The following is a 15,168-nucleotide window of genomic DNA, read 5'->3' on the forward strand; positions in this document are numbered from 1 at the left end:
CTGGAGAAAAGAAGAAATCCTGCCAAGACAAAATAAAACACAAGAGGTAGACACTACTGTATGTCACAAAGAAAGACCAGAATCTTGGAAAGAAGACAAAATGTCATCGACATTAGCGCAGCACAGTTACCCTGCAAAGTTACTCCCCTGAAAATGTCTACATGCAAAAACAGGGCTAAGCCTAACTTGCAAATACCAGGCAGCAAATTATCATTTGTGAACGACAAATGTCGGGGGAAAATGCAAACGCAGTCTCCCACTACCAAGGTCATGCCTCTGAATTTCCCACAGTTGGGGAAAATCTAGGGGGCGGCACAGGCAGAGTGCCACGGAGAAGCCTCGTCCTGGAAAAACCGCCCTGGTGATCATGGATATCTCTTTCCCAGGCAAGTATCTTTTTTTCCTTTTTAATGCAATGTTGTTCTGATTAAAGTGTTCCTTAATCAGACTTGATGTTTCATGTTATATAAAGGGCATCGATAACAATGCAATCGAGCAATGAAATAGAGAAGCCTCAATATGGTGCCCTTGCTCAGACCTCAATTTGGGGCTTGACCAGAATATTCATTATAGTCAATGCAAATTCTGATTCCAAAATAGGCTGATGGTTCCTCTCTCACAAAGGTGTGGTCTGCTTTAATAAGTAGGCTAGGGCAAAGGAAAAGGCAAATAAAACAACAATCAATGGTTTCGCCTAGATGTTGAAATGTAGAAATTCTGTTTAAACAAAACAAAACCCATCGGATGCAAACATAAAATTTTAGTGGAAATGGATCATCAGCTGATTCTTTTTTACATACTGCTTTCCTTAAAAAACAGATCTTTTACCCTTTGGGAAATCTTTTGCCTTGGAAAAAGTGGCTTTTCGGAAACGTATCCGTTGTTTCACCCATTCTTTTATTCATTCACAGCGCAAATACTTGAGTTTCATTTTGTTCTCGCTATGGGGAAGGTTCGGTACCCGGCCTCACGCAGATGACAGTGTATATACATTTTACTCAAATGTACATACATCACTCAAATGTATATACATTAAAGAGTATATTAGGATTTGCCTGTGACTGCCAACTGATGTTTGCTCTATAACATACTACATACTACTCGGTTATTAAAGTTAGTTTTGGAACTCTTCGGAAACCCGATATGTAAAGCAGAGGAGAATGGAATTATGTTTACTAAAGCAGGGTCCTGGAATCATATGCTCCCATATTTCCATTAGGTACCTGGCACAAGCTTTTCAATCATCTGAGAAGAATTTAATAAAAGGATGAGAATTTTTCAAAAGGATGAGAAGAATAGGGTAAGGGAAACAAAAAGAGAATCCATTTCCTTGGGGCTGTTCCCACACTGGACCAGATGTTGTCAGGGAGGAAGTAGCTATTGGGACCCAAAATGGACAAGTGTACATGGGGTCTTTGGTGGAGGGTCAACGGCAGCCCAAAGTGACCCTGTGTAGGGATGCGTAGCAATAGATATATTTATGTTTTCTATTCTTAAAGGCAAAGAATAAATTTCTGATTCTCTGGAAGATTCGGTGTTCTTTACTTCTTTTTGTGTTCATAAAACAGCACTTGATTTTAGCCTAAGCATTCCTTCATTCTTTGAGAGTTGATAATTACAGTTTTTATCTTCGGGAGTTTAGCCATCCTGACAAGTAGTTAAAGCTAGTCATGGCCTGAAGAAGGATGTGGTGTAGGTGTGAGTACCGAGGTGGGACGAGCAGAGTTGCGTATCTGGTAGATTCAGGGCTCTGATTAATAACTGATATTCTCTGGCCTTCTTTGCTGTTCTCCCTGTCTTGCATTCTCATCTCTTCCCTATACTAAGTGTGACTGAGGAGACCCAAGGGGCTGTGCTCACGCTCCCTTACGCTCTGCCCCAGTTCCGAGTCACCAGGGAATGCCAGCCTTGATAGCGGACAGTGTCTCTGTGGCTGCCTCAGGCCAGGGAACACCAACTGAGCTGTTCACCTGGTGAGCTGCCTCCAGCTTCTCTGTTTCTCTTTCATAGGTTAGTGCTATTTCCCTATGCTTCAGTTTTTACTTTTCCTCTTATTTTAATATTATTTCACCTACTTATCAGCATGCCAGAGTTCTTCCTTTTTCTTTTAAAGATTTTTAAAATTTATTTAACAGAGAGAGAGAGAGTACAAGCAGGGGGAGCAGCAGGCAGAGGGAGAGAGAGAAGCAGGCTGCCCGCTGAGCAGGGAGCCCAATGCGGGACTCAATCCCAGGACCCTGGCATCATGACCTGAGCGGAAGGCAGACGTTTAACCAACTGAAACACCCAGGCGCCCCCAGAGTTCTTTCTCATACTCAACTCTGAACATACTTATTGCTAGAAAATTCTCAGAATTTCCCAGCATCCCGTATTTTCATGGTGTGTTTAATTGTCTGCATCCCTGAATGCACTGAAAGCCTCCTCAGTCTCTTTCTATCCAACACTCAGCATAACGGCAGGACCTAATTACATGCTTGGCACGATAATAAACAGATTATTTAAAAAATCTGAATCTTGAAGATTTTCTTCCTATGAATATGTGCTACAGGGTAACCTAGTTATGCTCTCCCTAGATGGATGTATAATATTGGAAAAAGCAATTCTGGAAAATGTGAAAAATAATTGTGGAAGATAGTTTCTCCTATATTTGTGTTTCTGGAGTGTTAGTCATGTTCACTGTCTTATTACACAGGGGCTAAAAGATAAGGGTTTATTTTACATGCCTAAAATCATCTTTAGACATTTTTTGGGTTTCATTCTGGCTGCTTAGCTCACTAATGAAGCATCATGTTTCTTAGCACAGTTATTGAATAGAAATTTATTGAGGTCTTGCTTCAGGCTGAAGATCTGGATTCTGGAAATGATCCATGACCTCCCCAGCACCACCCGGATATAAAGATTTAAGTTCAAGTAGGTCGAGACAGAAGGGCTCATTCCACATAGCAACTCCTGAAAAATGTGTGAAAAGTAGAGGGTATTTCTCCAGGTTTAAGCAATACCTACATGTTTGAAGGTGTCTTAGGGCAGCCCAAGTTTTTCATATTACTGACTGACACACACGTGCCAAGGAACATCCATTTCATAAGGACATTATACATTTAAATAGGTATGTTTCAAAAATACATTCATGTAACTAACACCATTGATACTTTTCCTCCTGCTAGAGTTACCTGTGTTATACAAAATCATATACTCCCATATATACACACGTACACTCTCAGAAATAATTTATCCTTAAATAAAGATCAACATTAATTTAAACTAACTGTTTGCCTACAACTAGGAGGCAGCTTATGGACTAGGAAAATGTTTGATTATACCATCACTTTTTTTTCAAGAAATACTGGCTTGGTGCTGCTGCTTTAATGAGCTCTCTATGACTTATCCTCAAATGTAGATGCCCAGCATTCGTAATTTGAACTGGTATAATACTAATTTTTCCAGATGCACACCCCCCGAGTCCTCAGTTGTATTTCTATTCTAACACAAATCCTGATATAATTATTTGCTTACATGTTTGACTACATTCAAAACTGTGAGCTTCTCGATGCAAACAGGTGACCTATTTATTGTTGTATGTATAGTAACTAAGGAAAATAACAGGCAATCAACATATATTTGTAGAATAAATGTATAAATGAATGAATGAATACATACATAAATGAATGAAACAATAGACTAGACTTGAGGGAGTAAATTGATTTTAGATATTCAATTCTTTGAAAAGGATTTCAAGCTATCCATTATCTTAAATGTATATATATTATTAAATAACAAAAGTTCAACCAAATAAATTTTAAAGATCTAATTGACTTTCTTAATCAATTCATAAGTCAGGCAACATCCCATCTAGCATGTAAAGAGGAGCTGCAAAGGGTTACAGAGAAAGGTTTTAAAGGTAGAAAGGGAATGGGAAAACATATTAGCAAAGGATCCATTGTTTTAGGCAAGATTGCCCTCCTAACAAGAGTGAAAGGAATCATCAGTAATTTCCTAGTGCTGACCTGGAAATTCCTATGTGGACTGGCTAACGGTTACATTTTGGGGGAATTTTAACTGTAGTTAGGTTAGGTACTAAGTCTCGGTTTACTGACTTGGGGCCTTAACCTAAGTAATGCCGTTTTGGTCCTTTGGTTTTCTTTTAAAAGTACAAACGTGCATTAATATATGCATATTTGTTCACATGCACACATGCACACACACACACACACACACAGTCTGAATTCCTATAACGTGCCAGACATTGGGCTTAGTGCTTTATGTACAAGTTTATTGAACCTCACTTTACTTATGAGAGAAGTGGCCCAGAGAGATCAGGAACTTACATCAAGTCACTCAGATAAAAAGTGACTTGCAAGCTATGATTGCTTGATTTCAAGGCTTATTAATTTTTCCTACAGAATGATTCAAAAGTTTGATATTCTCCACTAATATTATATGCTGATAAATAAAAATGCTCTGTAAAAATAGATATGTACAATCTTAACTCGCAGAAGATTTTCAAAGTCCAAAAATCAGTTAAATATAAAGAAACGTGTCTGTAGTTGAGAATGAGAAGCAACCTTAATATGATAAATCTTCCTAGAAACAATAGAGAAATTATAAAAAGAATTGAGACAACAGAGACATCATTTATTTTTATGAGGAAAATGCTGAATCAAGGGCTTTGTAACAGCTATTGAAGAGAAAGAAAACATCTGTAGCTAGGCTTTTTGTTTTCAAGTGGTATGTGACATTTGCTTTTGAGTAAGGATGAATTAAGTTGTAGTTTTGGGTTGTATCATCAATTATTAGTTGAGCACCTATATGTACTGGAATCTTCACTATGTGCTGGAATACAGCAATAAAGTAAAGCTTAATGTCTTTGTCCCAAGAGATTTTAGATTTATCAGTAAAGACATACATTAAATAAATGACTGCACAAATATTGTGATGAATTTTAGAATATGAAAATACATATATTTAGCATTATAGGACATAAAAGTGGGAGAAATAATATAGTCCAGGGATCAGGAAAAATCACTCAGGGGAGAAAATATTTAAGCTGAAATTGTAGGAGCTTCTACCAGTCACAAGTTATTCCATACCAGCCTAAGAGAGTCTCTGCTTTTAAAAGAGCTTCAGTGAAATTGATTGCTTTCTATGTGCCCATGCTTGAAGCAGAAAGGAGAAATCTTCCTCCTGCTCTGTCCCCATTTTCATGGATATCCTCTATTTGTCTGTCTTTCTGTCTATCTATCAATCTGCCTACCTACTTATCTACCCATCTACTCATTAACAAAAAGAGAGAGAGAGAGGGTGAGGGACAGAGGAAGGAAGGAAGGAAGTGAGGGATGGTGGAAGGAAGGGAAAGAGTTGTAGAGGTGGCAGATGGACTCAATAAGAAAGGAAGATGACAATAAAGCAGGCCAGTGGGATATATATCACTGAAAAATGAAGCCTTGACTCTTGCTTCATGTCATACAGATATACAGATGTGTCTGGTCTTTTTGTCCGTGTTATCATTACAGCTACACACACACACACACACACACACACACACACACACACGTACGTTTCCAAGATCAAACAATGCTTTTTTCCCCTATTGTCTACTATAGTTTAACTAAGGTAAGGCAGTATGAGAATCTGCAGTTCAAGTAAACTTAAACGATCATACTTTTGATTCATTTCATTTTAATTCCCAGAGAACAGCCTTCTACATATTCAATTTATATTTACATACAGTTTTGTAAATCACCCCTGTGAATCAAGAACTTAATCCCCTTTTTAAATAAATGGCAGCGTTGGTAGAACCAGCACTCTCTCTGACATCAGTGTCTGAGATCCACACGAGGCGAGCCTGACGATCCCAGGGAGGGAGACATGAATGCAGCCCAGTCCCACATATCATGCAGTTGAGCCTGTGCTGTAAGCGCTTCACTGTTTCAGACAGAGGATTTTTTCATTTGCAGATGTGAACTATGCTTTTCAGGAAAGCCATATTCCTTTTGGTATGATCAGCAGTGTTCATCACGAATCCGTATACTCTGAAGCTGAATATAAGTTACGATTTAATTGTCGTAATGGTTTTTTTGTGCTTATGTTTGCCATCACCAGGATCTCTTTGTATCTTCAGCTCATTGACAGTTTTGTTGGCACATCATCAGCACGAGGGAATTTTCATCACAATCACTTCATACATTGATAAGAATTTCTAAACATAGCTCTATTGATCTATCATGTGAGCAAAACCTGTAGGAAACAGAGAAGATGGGATTTCTAAAGTGCTGCAGTTATTTGAAATATAGACAGAGAATGAAGACTTTTATCTTTCTTAAACATTTTCACCATCTGAACACAAGACTTAAATCTTATGTAATGGCATAAAAATTCTCCTCTAAATAATTTATGAAAAAAGATCCTATGTAAGTACAGACTTTGAATGTATATGTGCTATGAGAAGCAATCTATTATTCATTCTTCTTGCAATTCTGTTATATAGAAAATGAGGTGATTATGTTAGAAAAGGAAACAAAAACGTATGAAAAAAAGGAGTGAAAACAAATTAAGGTTGTCAATGCTGCTAAACTAGCCTTGGGCTCCTCCCACCTCATTGTCTATAGTCAAGTCTATGTCAGACTCTCATCAGCACCAGTGGATGGATTCCCATGGACTGCTGACAAACAGCGCTGCTCTCAGTCTTTCCTTACTTTTACTCCTCTTGTGCTTATTTTGGGAACTATTACATAGACATCGTCTTATGTTATTCTCCTACTAAAGACTACTACTGAACATTTAACTGTTAAATTAGAAATATATCAGATGGTTAAGCCCACTGTTAGTACTTAGTGGTATTTTGAATTTATTTCCTTATATGGTTTTTCCTGAGAAGCTGTTTCTCACTGCTCCGTACATGTTTTGCTTATTCCTTTTTATCATGTTCCATCTGCAGTGTCTTTCCCATTTTCTCTTATTTTTAAGGTAAATATATGCATTTTCCTTTTTCCGGTTCAACAGTTACTGAAACAAAATGTATGATGTTGATGGCTGGAATACGGACTAGGATTTCTACTTCAACACCAGCACAGTGCTTATGTATGTTGCAGGTACAGTGAAAATTAAGTACATTGTTTAAGTACATAGCAAATTCAAGGCATTCATTTTTTTCATTCATTTCTCCACTTTCAGTAAATAATAATTGGGCCGTACTGCTGGACAATGTATGGGATCCGATTTAAGGTTCTTAATGGGTTGAATTTGACGCTTAATTTGAAAACAAATTTGGCTTATTGACTGACACACATCAAAATGGTCCATTGTAAAATGGACCCACATATAACCTTTAGCTCATTTCTACTGCTACATATATTGAATTCAATTAGGCCATCAAGAAGGAACTGTTGTGTGCCAAGTTTTGTAATTAGTATATATATTGAGTTTGGTTAGAGGGGAGGACAGATCTGTTAAAGAAAGTGACACTAAAAAATAGAAAGAAAGAGGACAAGACAAGAAAGGGAAGGAAAGGAAAGAAAAGAAAAGAAAAGAGAAAAGAAGAGAAAATAAAATAAAAGAAAGTAAAAGAAAAAAGAAAAGAAAGATGAAACCATTTGGTCCATACTTTGAAATACTTAAGATCTATTTAATTATCTAAGTGTGAGGAAGGTAAGTGCTGGGCCATATGATTAAATGGGTGTAGGCAGTTTTCCAGTGCTTCCCAGATTGTCTACAGAGACTTGAACAACATGAGTGACCAACATAGTCCAGCGAATAAACTTCAGAGAGGCCCAGAGCCAGAGCCTTTTCTACGGTGGCAGAGTCATGCCAGCACCAAAAGTACACTTTAGGCAATTCTCTGCTGGGTCACATTTACATATTCTTCTGATGTTCTCGTCTTGCAGTCATCCAGGATACCAGAAAAAAAAAATTACAAGTTGATATTTTATCCAGTTTTAGAACATATGTATGGATGGCATTGCCCTGGAAATCTAGAGAAAGTAAATGATCTTATTTTTTCTTTTGAGGTATCATGAAGTATTTGGGTTATAAATCTGTCATCAACAGAAGTATAATGTTTGAATTAATAAATATAATTGATAAAAACATTTAAAGGACATATTTTTGATGGACCTTCCAAACGTTTTGCTTCAGAATGGAATAGTGGGAACGTATCAACTTTGAAGACATACAAATACATATTCAGATATTAACTCATCATTTAATTTGGGGATTAATTAATCAGATTGGTTAATCTCTTTGGTACTAATTTACTCTATCAGCAGAATTCAAATCATATTACTTGCTTCTTTGAATGGTTTTGTGAATTGAATAATGTAACATTTATACCATTCATGAATCATTGAATTCAAGGCTTAAACCGTGGTAGGTGCTAAAGGAATGGTGGTTGATTGATGATTATGATGATAAAGATGTTGAAGAATAAGATGACAATTAAAAAGATGATAGAGCCTGACAGTGAAGATAGTCAATAAATATTATTATAGTTTCTTTAGAGAATATCATATTTGACTTAATGCAGGATTATGAAGTGTAAATAGAAGCTGCGATGGGTCAATTTCAGAAGTGTAGTGAGTAGATTTTAAATTCACACAATGAAATAATAATTTTTTAGAAAGATTTTACTTATTTACTGAGAGAGAGGGAGAAAGAGAGAGGGCAAGCACGGGCAAGTGGGGGGAGGAGTAGAAGAAGAGGCAGAGGGAGAGAAAACCCAAGCTAACTCCCCTTTGAGTGTGGAGCTCCATCCCAAGACCCTGACTGAGATCATGACCTGAACTGAAATCAAGAGTCTTACCCTTAACCTGCTGAGCCACCCAGGTGCCCCCACACAATGAAATAATATTATGGAGGAGAAATTACATATTAACATTTGAATTTCATTGAAAATAAATACCAGTCAAGTGATGGGCTGAAAGAAAAAGAGAGAGAGGAGGAGGGATGGAGGATGGAGGGAGGGAGGAGGAGACTCAGTAACTGGAAAAAGGAGACATAAAATAGGCAATAATATGCAGAATAGCTGCTAAATTGATTTAAGGAATTCCTCTAAACAGCATTTTACTTTTGCTTTAGTAGCTTTTTAGTGAACTAGAAATTTGTCCTGTGGAAAAAGCATCAGTAATCACTTGATTATGTAGAAGAAAAAATATAGAAAATTGTAGTGACAATTTGGTAATATGTAATTGAGCTATCTTAAAAAGTCTTGGTGACATTTAATGATTAGCAAAATAGACTTAAACCACTTGACATGAACTCTCAATATTGCCTTCAAAAGAAGAACATCTTCATTTTTTCTCATCTTCTAAGCTTTATGGCTCTTTGAAGAAATGTTAGCTTTAATATATAAAGTTATCTTTAAGACAGGTTTGTTGTGTCGTAAAAGTAAGCTTCCCTGAAGGAAATGCCACAGATCATATGACATGATATCGAAGAGCTTATTTCCGGAAAGTCTGGCAAGAATTTCTAAGAAATGTGTGCCCTCCTCTTAACTAAACCATGAGAGAGTGCTTGTTCTAATGTAGAAAATAAGTTGGACCTGTATTTTGCACAGTGGAAATAAGTAAGGATTTTTTTAAACTGTTTTTAGAATTGAAGTAATTTTTAAAGTACAATTTTTTGTAGACTTATAGAATTCTCCTGTAAAAAATCCTGAACTATAAAACCTTCAGGGGATGCCTGGGTGGCTCAGTCATTAAACATCCAACTCTCGATTTTGGCTCAGGTCATGATCTCAGGGTCGTGAGATGAAGCCCCGCGTCAGGCTCTGTGGCGAGCATGCCGCCTGCTTAAGATTTTCTCTCTCCCTCTCGGTCTGCCCCTCCTCCCCACTTGCACACATGCGTGTGTGCATGTGGGTGCTTTATCTCTCTAATAAACAAACAAACTTCAGAAGGTAGAAGTTTTAAAAATATCTCTTAGCATATTTTTGTACTTTATAAGGAAAAGACATTCTTCAGCTTTACGTTTTAGTGATGTGAAAGTTGGTTATATGGCATCTCCCCCCCAAAACACACACACAACTGTTATCTGTGCATACACGATACTACTATGTGATATTAGTATAAATATTATACTGCTATATTAAAATATATTCATGTGCGTGTGTTTTTAAATTTTTCTTTGCCACAGCAATCTCAAGAATAATCCACTAAATTGCATTTCCTACTTCTGATAAGAATATTCATTAGTAGTTCTGTTATTTATTAAAATGATAAGTTATAAAATTATTTAAATAGTATAGAAAGGATATTGTTTTAGATGTGAAGAAATGAAATTTGATTTGGGTGATCTTTTTAAAAAGTTATTGCTTTCCTTTAAAAATGCTTTTTGGGTCATAATTTGATAATACAAATTAGGAAATGACATCCTTACTTAATAGGAAAATTATCAGAAGGGAACAAAGTTATCTATGTTTAAAAGCCTTAAGAATAACTTAAAGTTAATATACAAGGTTTTTCCGAATAAATTTTCTTCAGTGAACATTTGAAATATTTAACGAACTAGAAGAGTATTTTTAAGTGTTGAATAATGCAGCCTGTTGGGGTGAACTTAGTTTTCAGGTTTTTGGTATCTGAGTTCCCTTTTATAAATGAATATAAATGTTATAATGATTGTTTTTATTGCCCCAATTCAGTTGAATTTTTTCTTTTATTTTTTCTTGTATTTATATTTCATATATATAATGTGATAAAATAGAATTTTGTTAATATTGTTAACACTATTTGAGGACCCACTGTTTACAAGATATTGTCTTAGGAATAGAAAAGATTAAAAAAGATACCAGGCTTAAGACATTAAAGGGTGTATGTTTTCAATAGAACATGTAAGATGTAATAACTGAAATGTGCATGTTGCTCTATGGGAACTCAGTAACTATTTAATCTTTCCTCAGCATTTTGTTATATATTCTACTTCAGAAATCTGAGACCATTTTGCTTTTCACCATTTCTATAGTATTCAATACTAATCGGTTCATGATAAATAATCTTACATTTTGTTGGCCCTTTGCAATATTGGTGGTGAAGGCTGGATTAATATAAAAATAATTGAAGTCTAGGGACTCCTGGGTGGCTCAGTCAGGTAAAAATCTGACTCTTGGTTTCAGCTCAGGTCATGATCTCAGTTTGGGAGATGGAGCCCGGCACCGGGTTCCGTGCTCAGTGTGGAGTCTGTCTCAGATTCTTTCTCTCTGCTCCTACCCACTTGCGTGCACACACACACTCTCTCTCTCTCAAATAAATAAAATAGAATACATTTTTTAAAGATTTTATTTATTTATTTGAGAGAGGGAGATAGTGTGTGTGAGTGGGGCTGAGGCAGAGGGAGAGGGAAAGAATCTCAAGCAGATTCCCCGCTGTGCATGGAGCCTGATGTGGGGTTTCAGCTCATGACCTTGAGATCATGACCTGAGCCAAAGTCAAGCGTCAGATACTTAACCAACTGAGCCATCCAGGCGTTCCTACATATAATATTTACATTATGTATACTTACTCTATTAAGGGAGATATTTTCATCCATATGTTTGTCTCAATTTATTTTGAAATTACACAATTAAACATTTTAACAAAAGTGGTACTATTTTGATAACAATATAATTAATTTTAAATGAGAACATTGGAACAAATGGGTCAAAATCAAAACACAGTAAATAACCTATGTGTTAAACCATTATTTAAAAAATCTCAATTAAATAACACCAATGTCATTATCTGACACAATGTTTTCATTGTTTGTTGTTAATGTATTTTTTTTGGCATTTCTATAAAGTTTTTCCTAGTTTCATTCAGTAAGCATAAATGTATTGCATGCAAATATGTAAAGTATCATGCAGATACTGGGTAATAGGATAATAATTAAACTACAACCTTGTTATCAAGGAGTCCACAACGTAATAGGTACAATTGTCAACATACAGGCCACTGAACTACTACATGGAACAATATAAAGCATACAGTGGAGGAATTTCTGAAGAGACAAATCAATCAGGTGGAGGAGGCATCTAAAATGAGTACTAAACGATACATACAAATTAATAAGGAGAAAGAACAGTGCCGGGGAGAGGAGACCGGGCAATGAGGGCCAGTAACACGTCTGCAGATCCAGAATAAAGGGGAAGAGGACACTGGAATTAGAATTGTGCTCAAATTAAATGAATGTTTAAGTGAAGGCCGTTTTGTATCATCCTTGGCCATTTATCCTGAAAAGACTGCAGAACGTCCCAGAGATTGCAAAAAAGGAAGTGACAACCAAACCTGCATGTTCTAGAAAAGTTTATTACTGCTGGGTAAGAAACATAGTGAGCATTTGTACATGTCAACATACCATGTTAGCAGCATTTGAATTCTTTGTAGGAAGTACATCTTGCTTGTTGGATGTTTTGTAATAGAGAAAAATATATTGTACTGCATTGTAGTGTTTTCTACACCCAGTAGAAAATAAGCTTCCTAAGGATGGGGACCGTAACTTTTATTCCATGCAGAGAATTTTACATAATAAGATATTAACTACCAGGCTTTGAATTGACAGACTGCTTCCCCCTTGTTCGGGTTTGTTACGGTGCACGCCAGATTACACGGAACTCAGTTTTAAAGGGAAATAGATTCTTCTTTGTGGATGCTGCTGCTCTTTTCCCTCAGCAACAATCCGTTTCACTGACTTCTATTTTGGCCTTTAAAAAGAAAAAAACAAACAAACAAAAAAAACATTAATTATAGGGATCTCAGTAAGATAAGAAGATGAATTGACTTTTCTGTGTCTACATACCAGTATCTCAGTGGTAAAATAAAGTATTTTCCCTGCTCTCTTTTAAAGGGGATTATTTTGTGGAAGTTCAATGCTACCAAGAAATTGGTAGTGTTTATTGCTTGTCTCTAATGGAAATTACATTTTATGGGGAATTGAGATTGATTATCCTTATCTTGACAAGTGAAGATTGAGGGCGTATACTACCGAATAGCGTACAGTCTCGACAGCGGAGAGGAAATGTTAACACCTTAGTTACTAGGTGTTTAAGACCAGGATAACAGAAGGGTCTATTTGATGCAACCATTTCTAATTTTAAAATTAACAGTATTTAAGATCTATCTAGTGAACTATTATGCTTTTACTGATTTGTTTTCCTCAAAACAACAAAAGGTCTCACTTTATTGATTAAAAGATATGTTTTGTCTCAATTTTACTTATATATTGAGGATAATAAGGGAAGAAGTAGGACAAACACAGCATAGAATTAGGTTACAATTATTGTGAGAAACTTAATCGTGTGTTTTCCTAACATCAGATGTAAGAAAATATGAAGTAATTCATAATAATGCTGTCCTTGTAAAATATATCTCTCAACCCTCCCCCTCACACTATGTTCCTAGAGATTAATAATAAAAAGAATACATTTTCTAATAATATAAAATATTATCTTAGCAATATAGTTATTATAAGATATAAATTTCAGGCCTAATTATATCATAATTTAGTTGTATCTATAAAATTACCTATGGACATATTGAGCTATCTAGAACCCTTGTATTATGTTCATTGTCTTAACACCAATGACCTAAAAAATGATTTAAAATAACCAAGACCCAGTTATATGGAAATCAATTCTGGAGATGCAATGTACAGCGTGGTGACTGGAGATAATAATGCTGTGCTGAATATTTGGAAGTTGCCAAGAGAGTAGACCTTAAAAGTTCCCATCACGAGGAAAAAAGACAATTATATATGAGGTGATAGATGATAACTAAACCTATTGTGGTAACAATTTCATAATATATACAAATGTATATGATATCAAATCATTACATTGTACACATTAAACTAATATGACGTTAACGTCAATTATATCTTAATAAAACTGAAAACATTTTGTAAAAAATAATGGAGACCTAAGAATTTTATCTTATTCCTAATTTGAAAGCCAAATTTTAAAAATTGCATGAGATTATATAAATACATATGTGATGACACAGCTGCTGAATCTCATTATATAATCTCATTATTTCAATGTCAAGACACCACATATCATACTGAACTTCAGAGAATATTAATTGAATATAATTTTGAATGGACTGGTGTATAGATCTTATGACCTAGAGGCACAGAGAAAGGCTCACCTTTCTGAAGATATTTTAATACTGTCACTTGATATTTCACTGCTCAAGAGTGATTTTTTTTGAATTCTAAAAAGTATGTACAGCTAGATCATAAATATCCTCAAAGGAAGAAACCCCATCATTTTACAACCCCATGTAATATCTTTATTATTATTATTTAGTTATCAGCTTGCACTCCAACTGACAACTAGTATCTAGCACATAGCATGTTTGGACACAGAGGAGAGCAGTGAGCTTGAAGCATGAAACCATTACCCAAAGAAGGTTCTCCTGTTTAAGCACTGTGCACCCAAAATGTAGCAAGGAAGAGCTATCCACCAGGGGAAATGAGAACAGGGGTCAATGAGGTAGGTTAGGAGAGCTGTAGGAGCAGAGAAGGACAGTGATTACCTGGGCTTATTTCATGATTTTTGCCTAAGGCAGGGCTCGACCTCAAGTAGCAGTAAGTATGTTCCCATCATTGTTGCACTAGCAGTAATCTATAATATTCGGTTAATTTGCTTTGCCTACTGAACAAGATGGGTTCCTTAGTTGTCATTGTAAATGTAATACCTGAACATGTAGGGTCATAGAGAAAACGGAACCTGTGGGAAATCGTTTGGCTTAATAGCATTTTATCTGGAAGATCAATGTACAAATCTCTTTGAATTTAAATTATTGACCATCTTTATGTTATTAAATATTTATACATCGTCTGAAGGGGAAGATTTACTGACCATTTATACAATTGGAACCAGAGATAATTTCATTATACAATATGATATACATAAGATTTTTAAAGAGACTTTTATGTGAAATAGATATTTCTGAATTAGAAAAAATTATATTTGTTACTATTTTACTACACAATGGAAGTTTGAAATCCAGTTTATTTAGAAGTTAATTATTGAATAATATATGAACTAACATGAAGTTTTTGATATTAAAAAGGAATAAAAAATGTACTTTGTCTTTCAAGAAATTGAAAGAGAATTTGTCACAACACTATTATTTTTTAACTGCAGTCCATAAACAACTTTAAGTTGTAATGTTTATGACATAGTTTTAATAGACAGCATACTTT

General features: G+C 35.5%; 1 non-coding gene across 1 annotated transcript; it reads right to left on the reverse strand.

Annotated features, from left to right (window-relative positions):
- Positions 1–233: 233 nt before the first annotated feature.
- On the reverse strand, positions 234–394 carry LOC117795604. Its single transcript, XR_004619681.1, has one exon. It is a non-coding gene; the product is annotated as a U1 spliceosomal RNA (small nuclear RNA).
- Between the last annotated feature and the right edge of the window lie 14,774 nt (positions 395–15,168).

This window comes from Ailuropoda melanoleuca, chromosome 1 (genome assembly GCF_002007445.2).
Source record: "Ailuropoda melanoleuca isolate Jingjing chromosome 1, ASM200744v2, whole genome shotgun sequence".
Classification (NCBI taxonomy): Eukaryota; Metazoa; Chordata; class Mammalia; order Carnivora; family Ursidae; genus Ailuropoda; species Ailuropoda melanoleuca.